Below are 18,805 nucleotides of genomic sequence, written 5' to 3' on the forward strand. Positions count from 1 at the left end.
GTCTCGGCCCTCAGGAGGCAGATCTTCATCTGTGAAAGATAGAGCCTTAGACGCTCTTGCCATCGCAACTAAGCTCACCAGGTCATCAGGAGTGGTGTCAACTGAAACTTGTGTTGTGTTAAGCTCTCGAAGGACTAGCTTTCTGTGCTTAGATGAGGCCATGAGTAAACCCCATACTGAGATATTAGCCTGAGTCTTTTCCAGCTGCTTCAACAAATTCTCATCTTTTTCATCTACGCTGACCTTATTCTGCCTCTGGTTCTCTGCATTGCTTGCAACTTCTGGAGGATTTTTTACACTCAACTCAGAAGGTTTGAATACACGCCCACCTCGGGTCATATGACGCATCTCATCACAATGGCCATCTAACAACAGTAGCTCATCTTCTTCAAAGTCCTCAGCCCTTAGAACATACGAAGTTTTCCTTGTCCTTCCTGCATTATCAGTCTGAAATACACAAAACTGAGATGAAGATGACTCAGCAAATTCATCATCATCAAATGAAATTACATAACGCTCCTTCCTTTCTACCGCTTCAAACTCTTTTTCGTCAAACTTCATGACATAGGTTTTTTCTGTAGTTATGGCACAAATGAGGGTTGACGGATCAAGCAAAGGTTCATCATTAAAAATAGCATTGGTAGTAGGTGAAAGAATAGCATGATGGTTAGGAAGCGGGTTCTGAGTAGCGTTCGTCGCTCAACTACAAGCTCGTCCTTGTCAATCATATTCTGAATGGCATGCTTCAAGGCCAAACAATTTTCAGTTAAATGCCCTGGACCTCTGTGATATTCACAATACTGATCCATCTTCCAGAATATTGGTAAGGGAATAGGGGGAGGTTTAATATTCGGGAGCCGGATCTTTCTATCTTTTATCAGCTTCTTGAGTATCATTGCTATATGATACGGAAGGGGATCAAACTTTCTGTCAAAGGTACTCCTCCTTGGTGCCCTTCCAGCTTCTGTAACAACTCTGGCCATAGGCCTGGTATAACTGACAGCGTGAACCTCCTTGGGCTGGATTACAGGCCTTTTACCCTCTCTGATCTCAGAAGAAACTTTGGCTCTCAAACCCTTTGCTATGGCATCCTCTGCTGAGTACCGGTCTTGATCAGATGATCAAAGCTCGGATAATGCCGCGGTGCCAAGAAATGAAAATACTAAGGAGACAAACTCTTCAGAACTAGTTTTATCTGATCTGATTCAGACATTCTCTGGCTCAGCTGAGCAGACTTACGTCTCCAACGCCTGATAAAGTAAGTGAAGGTTTCTTGAGGACCTTGCTTCAGCTGTTTTAGGTCTCTCTTTGTGACCTCAATGCCTTCCTCCATCGAGAACTGCTCTATTAGTTTCTCAAAAATATCTTCCAAGGTTCTTACCTCTTCCGGTTTCAGCACGGCTCAGACCATACTGCTGCGATAGAATGATAAACCATCTCATGTGATTGCGCGGACATTCGGTTCCGTCATATTTATCATAATCAAGAGCTTTGAAATTTGGCGGCAAAGAGACTGTCGAAGACATCATTAGTTCAGAGACATCAAACTTCTTAGGCCCTTGGACTTTCATCTGCTCCATTTCTTGAGCTAATTTGCCAAATTTCTCAGACATCTCCTTTTCAAATTTCTCATACATCTCTTTTTCTCTATCAACCCTTGGAGCACAATACTCTGCGGCTTACTGTTCATCATCTAGATCGACCTCAAAAGGCGAGATAGCGGGCCTATTCAACTCCAGAGATGTAACATGAGGAGGTGGAAGTATGGGACCTCTAGATGCTGAAGCCTTATCACTCATCTGAGTTTTCATATGAGCCATCTCCTCCTTCATTCCTGCCATGTCTCGAGTGAGGTTTTTCATCATTTCTTGCATACTCAATAAAAGGTCAGTTGGGTCCGCCATTTGGTTTACTTCAAAAGAACCTGACGACTCTGGTGAAGATGGTAAAGGTATTGTTGATGACACAGGGGAATCAAAGTGACGAACAAGTCTAGACACTGATGTAGGTCTAGACCAAGTAGGTATGATCTAAGCGTCCTTTTTCGTAGCGATGGTTGCTATCTTTCAGAATCATGATTGGAAGGTAAAAAACTAGATTAAATGATTGACAAATGAAATAAGATATTTTGCACCAATAGAGAGAAAAGAAAACAAACACCCTTTGTATTGACTATATTGACAGGTTACAACGCCAGCGATTGGTTACATATAGAATGATGAAACTATGGATCGCTGACTGTATATAACATGTATCAAGTAAAAACTCCTTTATTTTCATCAATAATGAGACCAGGATTACAATCTTTGACTTTGGCTATATTTAAGTAAGACAAATGAAGATAATAAAGAAATGATAATCTCATGCCGAAGATCCTCAAAGCTCTGCAATCCGAGCTCTTTTGCCCTCAAACTTTCCTGGTAATTCCTCACATCGGACCGTAGATGTTAACGCAAATATCTTCTCTACAACCTTATTTCTCCAAGCAGCTATAATGGTCTTAATGAGATCATGAGACTGTTTTTCACAAGAAGGAGGTGTTACAGTTCTGGGAGGACATGGATATCCCGTGATCTGATGAAGCAAACGGGTTGGTGCATAAAATGTTGACTTTTCGAAACCCATGAGATACACAAATGGAAACGGGTAAGTGCTAATGATAACTTGCAAGCAAGGATGACTCACACAACGAAACTGATTTTTCTCCACGTGCTGTAACCAATTACGCCACTCATCAATGGATTACGGTTGGTTGGCCATTGGTTACCAGGACGGGGAATCCTTCAGGGTGTACTTGTCATGGCTTTTTGGCTGGAAGATAGTGAGTTTTTCACAAAGCCAAACGTACAGCAATTTTACACATCCAAAGAAATTATCATGAACCTCCTGGCGAGCAATAAGGTCTAGTCCGGAGAAAGTTTTTGCTAGTATGGTGGGAACATGATTCATTCTTTCATTGATTTGATCTACCACAGCTAACAAGGCCAAATGAGCATTATAAGAATCTCCACAAAGGACATAACGTGCGAAGACACCAAAAATTAAAGCATTACACCGACAAAACGGGAGTCAGTTGGGTCGACGTTTTTAGAAAAAAGTTTGATGAGGTCCTAGACTCCCACACCTGTGCTTGTAAAATATGACAAAGCATCAACGAGGTATTTTTAAACAATTTGCAGAAAAGGGAATGAGAGTCATCTGGACTCAGAGGTTGGACCCAAGAGTCCCTCCCATGGGAGGTCTAATAAGACGCACTAATCTTCAAAGATAGGACAAAGTTCAAAGAAACTAAATCTAAAGACATGAAGAGTAGGATCCCAAAGATTGGCAGTTGCTTGGAGAAATTTCCAGTCTATGCCGAGAATGCTCAAATGATTGAATGTACTAATAAACTTCTCAGCCATACTCCTCTCTGAATGCTCACGCGGAAAAGTTTTAATAGTCTCCTTTATCCAACTCCTCAACACATTGTTTGACATGGTTAAACCTAACATAGAGATATGATAAGATTATTAGAAAACAGATATAACTTGGTATAAATAAATGACAAGGATAAATTTAACGATCAATCATATGTGAATGATACAATTGGTGACACAGAATTTTCCACCAATGATCAAAGGTGGTTAGCAGATCAGAAAGGGTAGACCACGGCCACAAAATGACAGAAGTAGGTCATAGACCGGACCTAAATCTAGCGATGAATACCAACAACTATACGATCACCATAATAAAAAATGATAGACCATGGCCATAAAGACAACGGATGAGCTATCAGCCAGATCTCAAGATGAAACAGGTATACAGACAAGCATATACCTTAATGAATAATAGATACACAAATTGAATCTATGACACAACAAAAGAATAGATATACAATCAAAGGGTAACGAAGAAATTGTGACCACGAGAACGACATGTACAGGCCACTAACCTAGTGAAACTGAAAGAATGTAAATATGACTGATCAAACCAAAAGTTTTCACTATAAATGGATTTTAAACTAATTGAGGCTATACATGGGAATCGAGACAAGGTGAACTAACTCTAAAGAGTAGCATTCATGCTCAAAATGTGTTGCAAAAAATTCAGCAGCACAATGGCTAGACAAGAAAGTCAAAGTAAGGTAAACTCACGGTTTAACTAACTCTAAATAATAGGGGTCATGCTCAAAATGATCTGGATAAAATCTGGCAGCATAACGGCTATACAAGGGATCCCCACAGCTCAACCAAAGGATATGTGAATGAAAAAAATAGTAGTACAAGACTCTCAGTAAGAATATTAATACTCGGCTGACAGTAATAAGGTAAACTCACAATCGATAAACGAAATGTGGTCACAGGAGAAAAATAATCAAATGAATGACTGACCATAGATGAGAATATATGACAATGGGTCAGTTCCAATGGCTGAAAGATCGAAAGACAAATCATGGCGAAGGTAATGGCAAGCAAAAGCCATTGACTAGATCTAGATCTGGATAATGATTGGATACAACTGATTGCATTGAATAAGGAACCTTAACTAAGAGAAAAATTCTGATATATATAATCAATATATATATATATATATATACATCCTAACCAGGGGCACCAGCCCTTAATCTAATCTAGCGGAGTCAAGACACTTGACTCAAGACTGATATATGAGTGTATTAGACAACGCGACGGGTAACCACAATGTGACTTATCCTTTTATACTACATGGGTAGTCTGACTTATATCCTAGGCTCACATGTGTTTCTATCACACATATGCGTCCTATATGAATGCGATATATATATATATATATATATATATATATATATATATATATACACACACACACACATACACACACATGCACTTCCTAGTTGGGTTTCACTAAATCAACACATATATTTATGTACACAATATATATGAAATAAAGTAGGGCTCCAGACTCAATTTATCGGGTACTATGCGTATGAACCATACTTAATATGTATAACACAAGTACACCTAGTGTTATACATAGTATGCTTCATTGCTCATCGGCCGCTGTAAACACAAGTACACCTAGTGTTTACGGCTGCAGCACCGACACATAGCTTGGAAATAGATACAACAGTACCATCAGGGTAATGACATCCCATCTGATATGCATCGAATCTATCCTGTTGAACCAATAATAATGAAAAATAATTAAAATAAAGAATATGATAATGTATGTTGTGCAGTGTGTGAATCCCTCGTTTTAATTACGCACCTATTTGGTGCCCCTAGATTCTAACGATAGAGTTCCCATTTAAAATGATTTTTGCCCAAATTTCATCAAAATTAATTAAAATAGCATTTTTATAGAGTTAGGCAATGTTTCAAGAACTCCCCAGCAGAGTCGCCAGCCTGTGGACCTCGATCCGGGAGAGAGATGAGGGGACGAGCCCCCAGTGGCCTCTAGGATCATCCAAGTGTGAAGGAGAGCTCTACCAAGGAACTCTCGAAATGGATGCCACCCTCATAGCATACACGAGTGGCGATATAAAAAGAAAGAGATACGACTTGATCCGGAGCCAAGGCTCGAAACTAAGACGTACCTAAAATAAACTCAGAGTCGCCATCCATGGATAGGCCATGGAACCCCAAAAATAAATATGCTCTGTGCAATGGATAACTAGAAATATGTAAGGGCTCGTGCCTGATTACAAATGGAGAAGGTCCGAAGAGCACCCCCAACTCGTCCGAGTACAAGCACTTGGTTTCTTATGCCATTTATTATTAACCTTGAAGAGTTTTGGGCGAAAATCACGTAAAATGAGAACAAAAAATCCTTGAGCGGAGGTCTACCTAAACATGCATAGCTCGGAGATGGAATAATAAGCGCACACAAAATAATGAAAGAAGTGTCACCTAAGCATAGCTAGGTTATGAGTGACATTCCTAACTAGTGTCTAAGTTCTGGTGGACAAGCACATGCATACTACAGCTAAAGGTATAAGGTCTGCGCAGGAAAGTAAGAAAAGCACAACAAAACATGCAATATAACCTATTGATATCACATACGACACAACACAATAAATTCTAAGACTCTAAACGATTTAACCCGAGTCTTTGGATGGTCCTACTACACTCCTAAAATCTTAAAGCTTTTCAAATATTTTTAATTTTTTATGGTTTTCAAATATATTTTTTTGAATTTTAAAATATTCCAATGTTTTTTGGATTTTAAAGCTTTTTCTAATTTTTTGGATTTCGAATTTCTGATGTTTTTTATATTTTTAAAATGTTTTAAGTGTTTTTGAATTTTTAAAATATTTTCACCCTTTTGGTCAAAGACCTAAGGGAAAACACAAAGCAACACCCTAGGCCAAACCCTAGGGCTAACAGGGGAAACCCCTAAACCTAGTACACTAATGTCAAAGACAAGGAAATGATCTAATATCCCAAACAAGCAAATCTCTAATAGGACTGGGATAGTCCCTAACAAAGAAGAGCGACGACAACACTAGGGAGAAAATCCTAACTACAAAATACTAAAGGGCTCTAGATGACTGTTTCATTGCCCTTGCAATGAGAAGGGAAGAACTACCATCTAAAGGTGTCTAAAAGACTAAGAAAGTTTTCTAAATGAGAGGGGAAATGCTATTAGGACTTGCTCTAAACGATGGGCTCGGGCTAGCGCCTTCATCGCCTTAGCAATGAATAGAGAGAGTTAAAAACTCTAAGACATCAAGAAACAAAGCTATATTTTTATGCTGCAGACATGATTGTCTAGAAAACATGAATGACAAGAGTCTAATATGTACTAAAGTGTCTAATAAAAAAACCTGACCAAGAGTAATCATCATAGCACTCTATCCAATACCAATGAATCATAGAGTTAATGTAACACTACCAGGGGATGCATAGATGAGCATCTCCCTGTTATAATAACTAGAATATGAAGCTATTTAATGTTCAAACAAGTCCTGTATTTTCACAATGGTCAAATAAAATGGTTTTGTACCCATGTTTTAAAAAAAAAAAATTTGAGAAATACAACTTTTTTCTGCAACCTGAATTAGCCATGACAATTTCCTGCTATCCTCATATTCACACACTAACAAATCATGAAACAATAGTCTATTATTCATAATAAAACTATGCAATGAGTTCAATCTTATTTCAACACCATAACTGAAATCATTTCACCATCCTAAGAGTCATATCAATTATTTAAACAGATTGTAAATCCCCAATAAATTTTCACGCAGGAAAGCCTATACTCATAAATCCCCCTTTTATGACAGAAAACTCAGCAAGAGTTTTTTCTAATTCACATTTGTAACCACAGATTGACAAGGATTATAATTAACCAAACGAACAGAAGTTGAGACCATATACAACCAGTTCAGCTCCCATTCCTCAAATATGATAATAATATTTCATCATCTCATTAATGACATACAGGGAATGAAAATTTAATTTGTGAACAATTGATCATCTCATTAATGACATACTCATAGTTTTGTACCCAAAATATCACATGCACAAGGACAGAGTATCAAGAGAAAATATGTGGTCAATATGAAAAACCCGCTACACTATGAATTATATGATAAGACAGAGGGTTAACAACTCAGATTTGTGAATTTTTGCCCAAAATAAGCGTACAGTCATATTGACAAGGACAAGCACATAGTAAAAAAAAAATTCACATCTAATTGCTCAAATATCCAAGAGGATGCTATTCCTCAAGTGACAAGTTTACTCTAAACAAGGCTTATGTTTAGTTACATGGATACAAGGTTCTATGGACACCATAATGTTTTGACCACCACATTATATTTTGCTAACGAGAGCCATACCGCACACATACACATAGATACGCATATATACATTCATAGACACATGTACACACCCACATATACTATTGTATTGTTTAAAACTGGATTGTGACAAAACAGGGCTGAATTATTAAATTGAACTGTGACAAAACAAGCCTGAATTATTGACCGAACCTATGCTAAAACAGGGGCTGATGCATGGACTGAAACTTGCCAAAACAAAGGTTGAAACATAGACTGAATCTTGTGTGAAACAGGGGCTGCAACATGGACTGAAACTTGTGCCAATGCAAGGCTAAAACATGGACTCAACCTTGTGTAAAACAGGGGCTGCAACATGGATATTCAGAATTAAAGAAAACCATAGAAGTTTGACTGAAGAACAATTCTAAAGCCAAGAGTGAGTGGAAACTATAGCTAAAGAGCACGTCCTAACTCTATGCCAATAGCATGTGCGCATAATAGTTCAAAGATTATGGGATGAATGAAACAGAAGATAGTCAAACCCATATTTAGATGCTCCGGATACATACATCAACATTGGCGAGATCAAAATCTGGACAATAGACGAGGTCCAATTCCTATCAACTCTTCTAATTACCACATCGAAACTTAAGCCTGAATAAAAATCAAGACTGGAAATTTTAATGTGGCTTCTGTTAGAGCCCCAAAAATATCCAATGGCAATCTCAAATCATCTAGTCAAGAGGACAATGTCGGACTCTAATGCAGTTAAAATATGAACAATTATTGCCATTCAACTACCCCCCTCTTAAAGAGAAAAAACAACCTACCAAATAGTCATAGCAGACATTAAGCAACTAAAGGGACATTATCTCTCATGAAAGAAAAGGATGAAAAGAAAGTCTAAGATATGATGAATCCAAAATATCAAACCTTATTCAAAACCCCATTCAGACATAGGCATTGGAAATAAAATTCACAAATAAACTGAATTCTAGATGCTAATCAAACACCAGAGATGATAAAAATAAGAGGGGAAATAGTGAAGAATACCTTCTTTCGAAGCCTCTTTTTTTTTTTTTTTTTTACTTAGGTTAAGCGCGACATCAATGGTGATGATGACGACAATGGCGAGAGACGGGAACCGAAAATGATGCTGGAAATCTCATTCTCTTCCTTGAGATCAAACCATTACCGCCTTCAGATACTACTCAAACAAACCCTACTTCAATTTCACTTCCAACTCTCATTCACCAACCCCATTTAAGCATGAGGCCAAAAGAGAAGGAAATAGCTGATGATAGGGTTTACAAATTGGAGATTGAGATAGAGCAGAGAATAGATTTGATGAAGAAATTGGAAAGTAATTGGAACAAGGGAGCAATGATACCGAGGGTTTTACCAACTACAGTAATGGCAAAATGGGTTTGCAGAGATAGAATTGGAGATGACTTGGGGAATCTTGGGTGTTAATGATTAGAAAATGAGGCTTAAAAAGGAGGTTTTGATGGTAATAATGGCTGTAACAGAGGCAAAGGCGGAGGCGTGGCCGGAGAGGATGGCGATGGCTGGTGGTAAGGGCTGATGGAAAGGAGATGGTCGTTGATTTATGTGGGTTGAGGAAAATGGGTTTGGGCTTACAAATGAAGAGGGTTTCTGTGAAGATAAACAAATACGAGATGGGTTTACTGGGAGTAGAGATCAATGGTGGTTGGGGATAGAGGTTTCGGTGGGTTATGGCCGGCGGGAGGGTTGACCGGAGAAGAGAGCTCCTAAACCCTCTCTCTCTCTGTCTCTCTGTCTCTCTCTCTCTCTATCTCTCTCTCTCTCTCTTTTTCTCTGCAATTTCTTCCTCTCTTTCCTAAAAAATGAAAAACCTCTCCTTCCAAACCTTCATTCAATGGTTTTTAAGCTGAGGGAAGTGATAAATTCGACCCCCTTTTCTTCCAGGACAGCCCCCTCTAATGAATTTCAATAATTTTTCATACTAGCAAAGGGGGGGCCCAAACAGAAAGCAGGGGGCAAATATTTTCTTTTCTCCATAAATCCTAGGCCCTTATTTTACCTTTTATATTGAATGGCTAGGATCAAAACCCTAAAAATATCTAGGATGGAAGCTTCCTAAGATGCCTCCTAACTAATCCTAGCTCCTAACCCCTTAGTAATCTAGATTAGGGCCTAATGGTGACTTGAATGGGAAGAAAAGCATCTTCACTTTTTACAAAATTGCCCTGACCTCGGATAATGCACCCCTCAATTACGCTGTACACTAATATGTGTACCCATATATCCTCCTGGACAGCCCACAATGGCAAAATTTGAACTGGCTTTCTAGGCTCCAGCACACCCATTTTCTAGCTAAATCGCCACCCTTATGGATTCGCACTACGCTCTCTATCCCGGCTTGTTGGCTAGGCAAACGCACTTGGATCTTGGCGAAATTTTGCAGGGACCCTGGTGGGATCCTAACCTAACTTAGGATGAAGCTTGGGGTCCTAATTCACTGATTTGGCAAGGTTTTGCACAAGCAACGCGAACTTGGGTCCGGTCAAAATGGGGTGTTTACAAGAGTAGAGGGGATGTCATCATCTTGGAAGGATTGATTGAAGCGGTTATAGCACCACAACGCACCATGAGCACGTTTTCCACAGATTTGGCATTGAAGTGGAGTGGGGTTTGAGTGGGGTGATGGCGGTGCACCTAGCAAACCGTTTGGAGAGGCGTGATGGATAGGCCAAGAATCATGAAGGGGGATAGAGGAACGACCCCTCCCTCGACCATGACCGCGACCACGAGAGTGGGAAGAATCACGAACATTGGAAGCAATAAAGGCAGTGGAGTGGATAAAAGATTGATGAGTGAGATGAGCTTGCTCAAGATGTAGGGCTTGACTGTGAAGGAGGGATTGGAGTTTGTTGAGAAAATCTGCCGGGTAAAACAATCTGATCGCGCACAAATTAAACGGAAAAGAAAAGTAATAAATCAAGCAAGACACAAGGAGAACACCAAGATTTTACGTGGTTCGGCAAAGCCTACTCCATGGGCGAGAAACACGACCTTCCACTATGAGAAACACAATATACAAGGATTATAATGGATTTAATCCAAAACCCAAAAGCCGCAACCCTTTCCTTGCTTCCGAAACCTAAGACCGTATCCAAGAGTAACCCAAGAGAAGCCCACAAGAGAAATCTGAAGGAGAACCTAAGAAAAGACCTAAGAAGAAAACACGCTTCTTTCTCTCTTTCTCTCCCTTCCCTTCTCTTTCTTTGTCTCCCTCTCTTTCTTGGTCAAGAGGTAGACGACACACCCCCCACCCAAGACTCTTGCCGCTGCCCACAAGAGAAACGCTGCTATCTCTTTTTGCAACCATTTTTTTTTTCATGCCTTTGGTTTTTAGCAGACCTAAAAACCCAATTTAGAGGCTTTCTTATTTTTGCCTCTACCTTTCCCTCCACACCACACAATGGTGCTGGGATATAAGGCAACTTTCCCAACCGAGTTCATGGAAAGAAACTGGGTGTTCACGCACAACAATGGCAGCTGAAAAAGGTTCAAATTCAGACAGGAGACCTGAGAGAGTGTAAAGAACAAGGTCGGCATCAGAGAGGGGTTGTTGGACTGCAGCAAGAGCATCAATAATACTTTTGATTTGTTGGAGATATTCAACGATGGAAGAGTTTCCTTTCTTAAGAGTTTGAAGTTGATAACGAAGATTGCTGATCCTTGCATTTGACGGGGAAGAGAAGGTGGCTTCAAGAGCCATCCAAATGGCACGAGAAGAGTTGAGACCGACCATTTGAGCAAGCATATCCTCAGTCAATGTGGCATTGATCCAACTTAGTAGCATTTGATCGATGCGAACCCATGTCACAAAATCAGGATTGGGAATGACTTTAGACACACCATCATCACCTGAAATAGAGATGGTGGAACGAGGTTCTAGAGTAGAGCCATCAACATATTTTAGGAGGTCTTGACTATGAAGGATGGGAAGCAATTGACTGCGCCAAAGTAGATAATTTGAGCGAGTAAGTTTGATTGAAACTAGATTGGTTATATTCTGAAGAGAGCCTTGAGGAAGTACAGAAGAAGAAACAGTAGCAGATGAGGCCATAGTGAGGATCTAAGTTTGGAGTGCAACAAAATACAGGAGAAGAAAAGAAAGTAGAATTTTGGCTTGAAGGAAAAATGATGAGGAGGAAGCCTAGCAAGGATCGTTGGTGTTGGAAACTCCCTTTGATACCATGAAACAACTTTACTTTTGCTGATTCAATACATTCCCTTTGGGTAGCCATTGTATTTATAATAAATGAAATTAGTTACAACTTACAAATAAGAAAACAACAAGTGTAAAATATTCAAAAGTAGCAACAATTATTCAAAAACTGCAACAACTGCATTGCTGTCCATATTTCTGCACATGTTCTCCATTTGTCAACAACAGTTGCTACAACTGCTTGATGCAGGTTTTGTTCTCCATGTATTCACGTAATGCACCCTTGATTTGTCTCAACAGCAGTTACAACAACTGCTTCTTATAATCCTTTATCAAGGCGCCTATGTGGCACTCTTTTCTAATTAAAGTCCAACTGCTTTAACTATGGTTAAAAAGATTGGCCAAAGTAGTCGGCTTTCCCTCTTTGTAATGTTGCACATCTTCTATATATAATAAGGAGGAAGGGTTGTTTCACTATTCACCGCTGATGTGGACAGTCCCCAATTCTACCATGCTAGCATTCAAGTCCTACATGGCAGCCACCCCTTTTGTTTTCCCCAAATGTCACCTAGAGAAGCTCTTCCCATTTGGCACCATAAATCTCCTATTAATTGATAATGCCAGCCCATTATTCCTTTCCAGAATGCTTCAACCACCTCTTTTTGTTTGGTTTACCTCTGTATCCCCAGGGGTCCAAACTTTGCTTCACCCGTTTCCATCTTCTTCTATAAACCATCCATCCCAACTAAGTCGCCTTGAAGAATCTGATTGTAGAATTCCATGGTTATAGTTGGGAAGCTGGCTCTTGAATTTGTCCGGTGTACGGAGAACTCAAAAAACTATTAATTCCAGGGATTAATCACGAGAGGAAGCAGCCCTTAGAGTTTGTCCATGACGTTTAAAGGCAATCTCTTCTAAATTTTATCATCCTCTAAGACAGGTAAAGTTGAGATGAAGATGACAAGGGTGCAGATGATCCATGAGATACCAATCTCTACAACTTTTCATGATGGTAGTGCTTAAACATAGCAGTAAGTACTAATCTACTATCCAAAATGATGGTGGTGGTGGTCCTTACAACATATCAGAATACTAATGTCAAGAAACGCTTAATTTCAGGGATTAACGCATAACATGATAAGAAGGTAGCCCCTACATATTATCCATGGTGTCTTAAGCAGCAATTTCTTCTCAGCAACCATGTTACTGTTCAAATCCTACGTGGACAGCCTCGCTTACTTCTCAATATGACATAGCAGATAAATTCAACACAAACTTATTCAAGCAGAATATCCAATCCAACAAATAGATTATCCGAAGGATTTCTGTCCCAGTGGTGAACAACCTCATAATTATTGTGTGTTATCATTAAATTTTGTCCTTTTGATCTAACGGTTAGTAAGAATTCATTCAACAATTCATAAAAATTACAGGAATTACAAAGGATAGGTAATTTTAATTAATCAGACTAAAATTCAATGAATACATTCAGAGATTCAAACAATAAAAATGTAACAATCAGAAAGCTAATCAGAAAACATAACTTTTAGTTGACGGAGTATGAATTGGAATTTGCCGGAGAAGATATGAATTGGAATTTGCCGGAGAAGATAAGTTCTTTTTACCATAAAGAAACTCTCCTTTGATTTACTTTCTCTTCCCCTCAAATGAGCGGGAGAGTCCTCTTTTTAAAAGGGGATCATACATCTTTCATCCGTATATGATCTACGTGTTACTCTTTGATTAGTCCCGAACTAACTGAACCATATTTGGTATACGTGCCAGTTGAAACTTATTGTCGTTGTCAAGTGATCGTGAGACCCGATCTCTAACGACTTTTGCTCACGTGGTTAAAGGAAATCATGAGATTTGTTATTAAAGGAAAACGAAAGGTGATCTAACTTACTCCGTTGGATCATTCTTTGCCACATGTTTGAATCGTGAAGGACAAACCCAAGTTGACCCCTAACAGATTGCCCCATACTTCTTTGATCTTTCTATAGATCGAAGAAGTAGTTAAAAGGAAAAAAAACCTTGAAATCTTCAGCTTTGATAAGGGGATTCGGTACCGATTGTCCTTCTCGGAGAATCGTCACTTGTATCAGTGATAGTCCAAGTTTTTATTGGAGAAATTGAAGAGTCATATGGATAAGCTTGAAAATTAGCAGTCGGCGGGTGAAATTATTATCCCTTCATGGGAATTCGAAACGCTGGCTGAAAGCACTTGATGTTGAGTATGGAATATCACTGTCACAATGGGGCGTTAGTCCCGCTGCATCTCCTGTGGTGCCATGATAGAATTGCAGCTCAACAGATTATAACGGAAGACTCTGTGATGGATAATCTGGTGGAATCTCAACAAGAAAAGGCAAGTCATGAGCAGGGGAGAAGAACCAAGCGAACCCCTGTTTGGATGAAGGATTTTATTAGTAAATAATTAGTAGATAATTAGTATAAATCAGTATTAGTGGTCTAATATGTTTTGTAATCTGTCTTTTACAAAGAAGGGGGAAAGCAAGTTGTTACTGTCATCTGACAGAAGAGAATCAATCCGTTAGGGAATGATCTTTTATAATCATGTACGAGATCAGGAAAAGCATAAGAAAATAGACAAAATTCCTTTATTCTCCCTTCTTCTCGTCTTCTTCCTCTTCTTCTTCTTCTAGCTCTGAAACTTCCTCACTATTACCAGTCCCCCTGAGATTTATATCAGAGAAGTGTATCATTGGCGCTTTCATTGAGCCTTCTTCCATGGCGGAAAATACACGTGCTCAATCGACGATCGACGAGCAGCTCCAACACCACCAGCAACAACTCCATGATCTGCGTATTCTCCAATCTCAACAACATGCAAAATTAGTCAATATGATTAAGCAGTTGCAGGTCCGACCTCCACCACCGACCAACCAACAATCGCATAGCGATGCTCACTCTTCTCGTAGTGTGGACGACGCTCTCCTTCTAGTTCCGATGAATTTCCGTAGGGTTATACAGATGGATGTTCCGAAGTTTGATGGATCCGATCCAGTCGGATGGATTTTCAAAGTCGAACAATTCTTCCATTATTACAGCACTCCTGAAGAACAACGGTTGACAATCGCTTCATTTCACCTGGAAGGTCCTGCTCTTTCTTGGTTTCAATGGGCAAAATCAAATAATTTGTTGCATTCATGGAAGGGTTTTCTTGATTCTCTTCAATTACGCTTCGGCCCTTCGTTATATGAAGATCACAAAGATCTTGCGAGAGAGTTATTGGTTACACCACCCACCTCTCCCCTACAAGCCTTCTCGTTAGCCCGCCCTTTTGAACAAAACTACGAGGATCTGAGAAAATCATGGAAAAGTCCCCCCGCACAAAACATGGGAGGACCGGGCTTACTCCCTACACCATTAATTAACCCTCTCAGAGCACTGCCTCCACCCCCACTTCAACAAATTCCCGTGCGAACTCGCCAATTAACGAGAGAGGAAATGAAACCCAAAAGGGACAAAGGCCTCTGTTACTATTGCGATGAGAAATTCATTCCTGGGCATGATTGCCGACGACGATTGTACCACCTTTCTGCCATTGAGGAGGACTTCGAACCCATGTTCACAGACACTACAGAACTTGCGATCACTAAATTACCTGACGAATTAGCGGAGGAAAATTCTGTCAAAATTAGTTTCCAAGCTCTGGTAGGACAACAAAATCTCAGCACCATACGCATACCTGGTACATGTGCAACTCAGTCCCTCCATGTGTTGATTGACAGTGGATCAACCCACAATTTTGTGAAGGACAAGGTGGCTACATCTCTAAATTGGCCAATTATACATACCGCTCCAGTCAAGGTGTTGATTGGCAATGGCGAATCTTTGCTCTGTAACAAGAAATGCCTCAATGTCAAGGTGACATTACCATCTCATGAATTTTCATTTGACTTGTTCATTCTACCTATCAAGGGGGCTGATTTAGTTTTGGGTATTCAGTGGTTACAAGAATTAGGTCCCATTGTTACAAATTACAAAATTTCCACTATGGAATTCAATTGGAAGGGCCGAAAAAGGAAGCTCACAGGGAAGGCGGCTTTAAACCCTTACCCTCTCAAAGCCACTCATTTAAAGAGTTTGGATAGGACAGATTCAGTTGCCTCTTGTTTTCAATTAGTTTGCATTGCCTCTGAGCAATCCAACCCTTCTGATGTAGCAATCACCCCAACAGCTTTACCACCTGATTTACCCACAACAATTTCTGAATTTTTGTTACAGATTGCTTCAGTATTTCAGTTACCTACATCTGTACCTCCTCGTAGAGACGTGGACCATCAGATTCACCACCTCCCTGGTTCAAATTCTGATAGAAACCCAATATTCATCAGCAAATTATGGTCCGCGCTTTTCAAGTTTAGTGGTACTTCGTTAAACTTATCATCCTCTTATCACCCGCAGACAGATAGCCAATCAGAAGTTCTGAATCGATGTATTGAACAATATTTGAGGGCTTTCTCTCAAGAAAACCCAAAGCACTGGCATCATTATTTACTATGGGCGGAATATTCTTACAATACATCGTTTCACACAGCCAAAAAAATGACTCCATTTGAAGCAGTTTATGGGAGGCCACCACCATCCTTACCTTGCTACATTTCGGGGTCTTCTTCAATCGAAATAGTGGACACCGAGCTCAAACAACAAGACATCATTTTACATCAGCTTAAGGCTAATCTTATTCAGGCTCCAGCAAGAATGAAGTGTATGGCTGATCAAAACCGTCTTGACAGACAATTTGAGGTGGGAGATTGGGTATTGTTGAAATTACAACCATATCGGCAACATACAGTTGAAAACAGAGTTTCTCAAAAACTTAGCAAACGTTTTTATGGACCCTACCAAGTCGAATCAAGAGTTGGGAAGGTTGCATATCATCTGAAACTACCAGAGAGTAGTGAAATTCACCTAGTTTTTCACATTTCATTGCTCAAACCTTTTTATGGTCCAGCCCCTCTCACTCCCTGCTCTTTACCAATTCAGAATTTCGATAACCATCCTCTTATTTCACCTCTAGCCATTTTGGACAGGCGAGTTATACTCAAAGATCACATCCCACTTCAACAAGTACTGGTGCAGTGGAAAGGATTACTTCCAGAGGAAAGATCTTGGGAGAACTTACATGACCTGCAATCAGCTTATCCAAATCTGAACCTTGAGGACAAGGTTAGTTTCGAAGGAGTGGGCAATGATAGAACTGCAGCTCAACAGATTATAACGGAAGACTCTGTGATGGATAATCTGGTGGAATCTCAACAAGAAAAGGCAAGTCATGAGCAGGGGAGAAGAACCAAGCGAACCCCTGTTTGGATGAAGGATTTTATTAGTAAATAATTAGTAGATAATTAGTATAAATCAGTATTAGTGGTCTAATATGTTTTGTAATCTGTCTTTTACAAAGAAGGGGGAAAGCAAGTTGTTACTGTCATCTGACAGAAGAGAATCAATCAGTTAGGGAATGATCTTTTATAATCATGTACGAGATCAGGAAAAGCATAAGAAAATAGACAAAATTCCTTTATTCTCCCTTCTTCTTCGTCTTCTTCCTCTTCTTCTTCTTCTAGCTCTAAAACTTCCTCACTATTAGCAGTCCCCCTGAGATTTATATCAGAGAAGTGTATCATGCCACGTGTTGAAGCAGTAATGGGTTCGCAGGGAACATGATCCTTGCTAGATCTTCTATTTAAAGACATTACAGCCTTTCTTTCTTTTCAAATTCTCAGACTTTTTTTTCTCCTCTCTTTTTGGTGCAACTTTCTTTCTTCACTCTCTCATTTTCTTAAGAATCTCTTCATGGACTCTCATTCATCCGTTAGAGGTAGAGAGACGGGCGTCCCAGTCATTGAATTAAGTTCCAAAGGAGGGAGTGAGCAGATGGAACAGAGACTCGGTCTAGAGCCGGTGGCGAGGAGGACGAGAAGAAGGACGGGGAAAGAAGCAGAGGCTTCTAGCCGGCCCTCTCATCTCCCATCAATAGAGGTGGAGAGGAATGTCCTGAGGCATTTTGTGGAAGGCTATCTGCTCTTCCTCAAGGAGGTATTCCTTTTTATTTCTTCTTCCATTACGTACCTTTCTTCTCACATTCGAGTTTCCTGACGCATGCATTCTTTTTCCTACAGGGAGAGCTTCGTCGCAAAGTTGCTGTCTCTCACCTATTGGAGCTTGGCAACGAGGTTTATGGCCTCAAGGCCAGAATTGTCGAGCTGGAGAAGGAGGCTGAGAAACTGGAGAGAGAGGAGTCCCTGACGGGCAGTTTAGAGGCCAAAGATGATTTGATCGAAGCTCTCAGGCTTCGACTCAACGAGGATAATGAAGACTTGTCCCAGGGCGATCGTCGGAGGGCTCCCTTCTATGATTAAGCTTTCCTGGTTTTTCCAGTGAAAGCCTCCGGACACTGGCCGTCTGTCCATAGTTCCTCTTGCATACCTATAGCAGGATGGGTAGCCGACGGTGACATTGGAGTGTTGATATCATTTCCCATGATATATTTGTCTCTTATTTTTACGGGGGATAGCCACCTCTAGTGTAAAAGAGCAGTCATAAATATACTAGCGGGCGCTGTCCCAAGTAAAAAATGGGGGCGAATATATCACTTCCCTTTCAATAATTGGGCTGCATCCTACTCTGCTAGACACGCGGCAACCCTTGAGTGGCACTCTGGTAGAAGACGACACCGTAGGAGTTTTCATGCGACATACCAATACGTAAAAGGCCGAAGTGGCTTACAAAATAAACATCAGGGTCCCATACTGGTGGGCCCTACATTTGTTTTCATCATCCATTTGAATCTTTTTTTTGACCAGGAA

This window comes from Tasmannia lanceolata, unplaced genomic scaffold (assembly GCF_043159265.1).
Source record: "Tasmannia lanceolata isolate RefF3 unplaced genomic scaffold, GAP_Taslan_0.1 ptg000023l, whole genome shotgun sequence".
Lineage (NCBI taxonomy): Eukaryota > Viridiplantae > Streptophyta > Magnoliopsida > Canellales > Winteraceae > Tasmannia > Tasmannia lanceolata.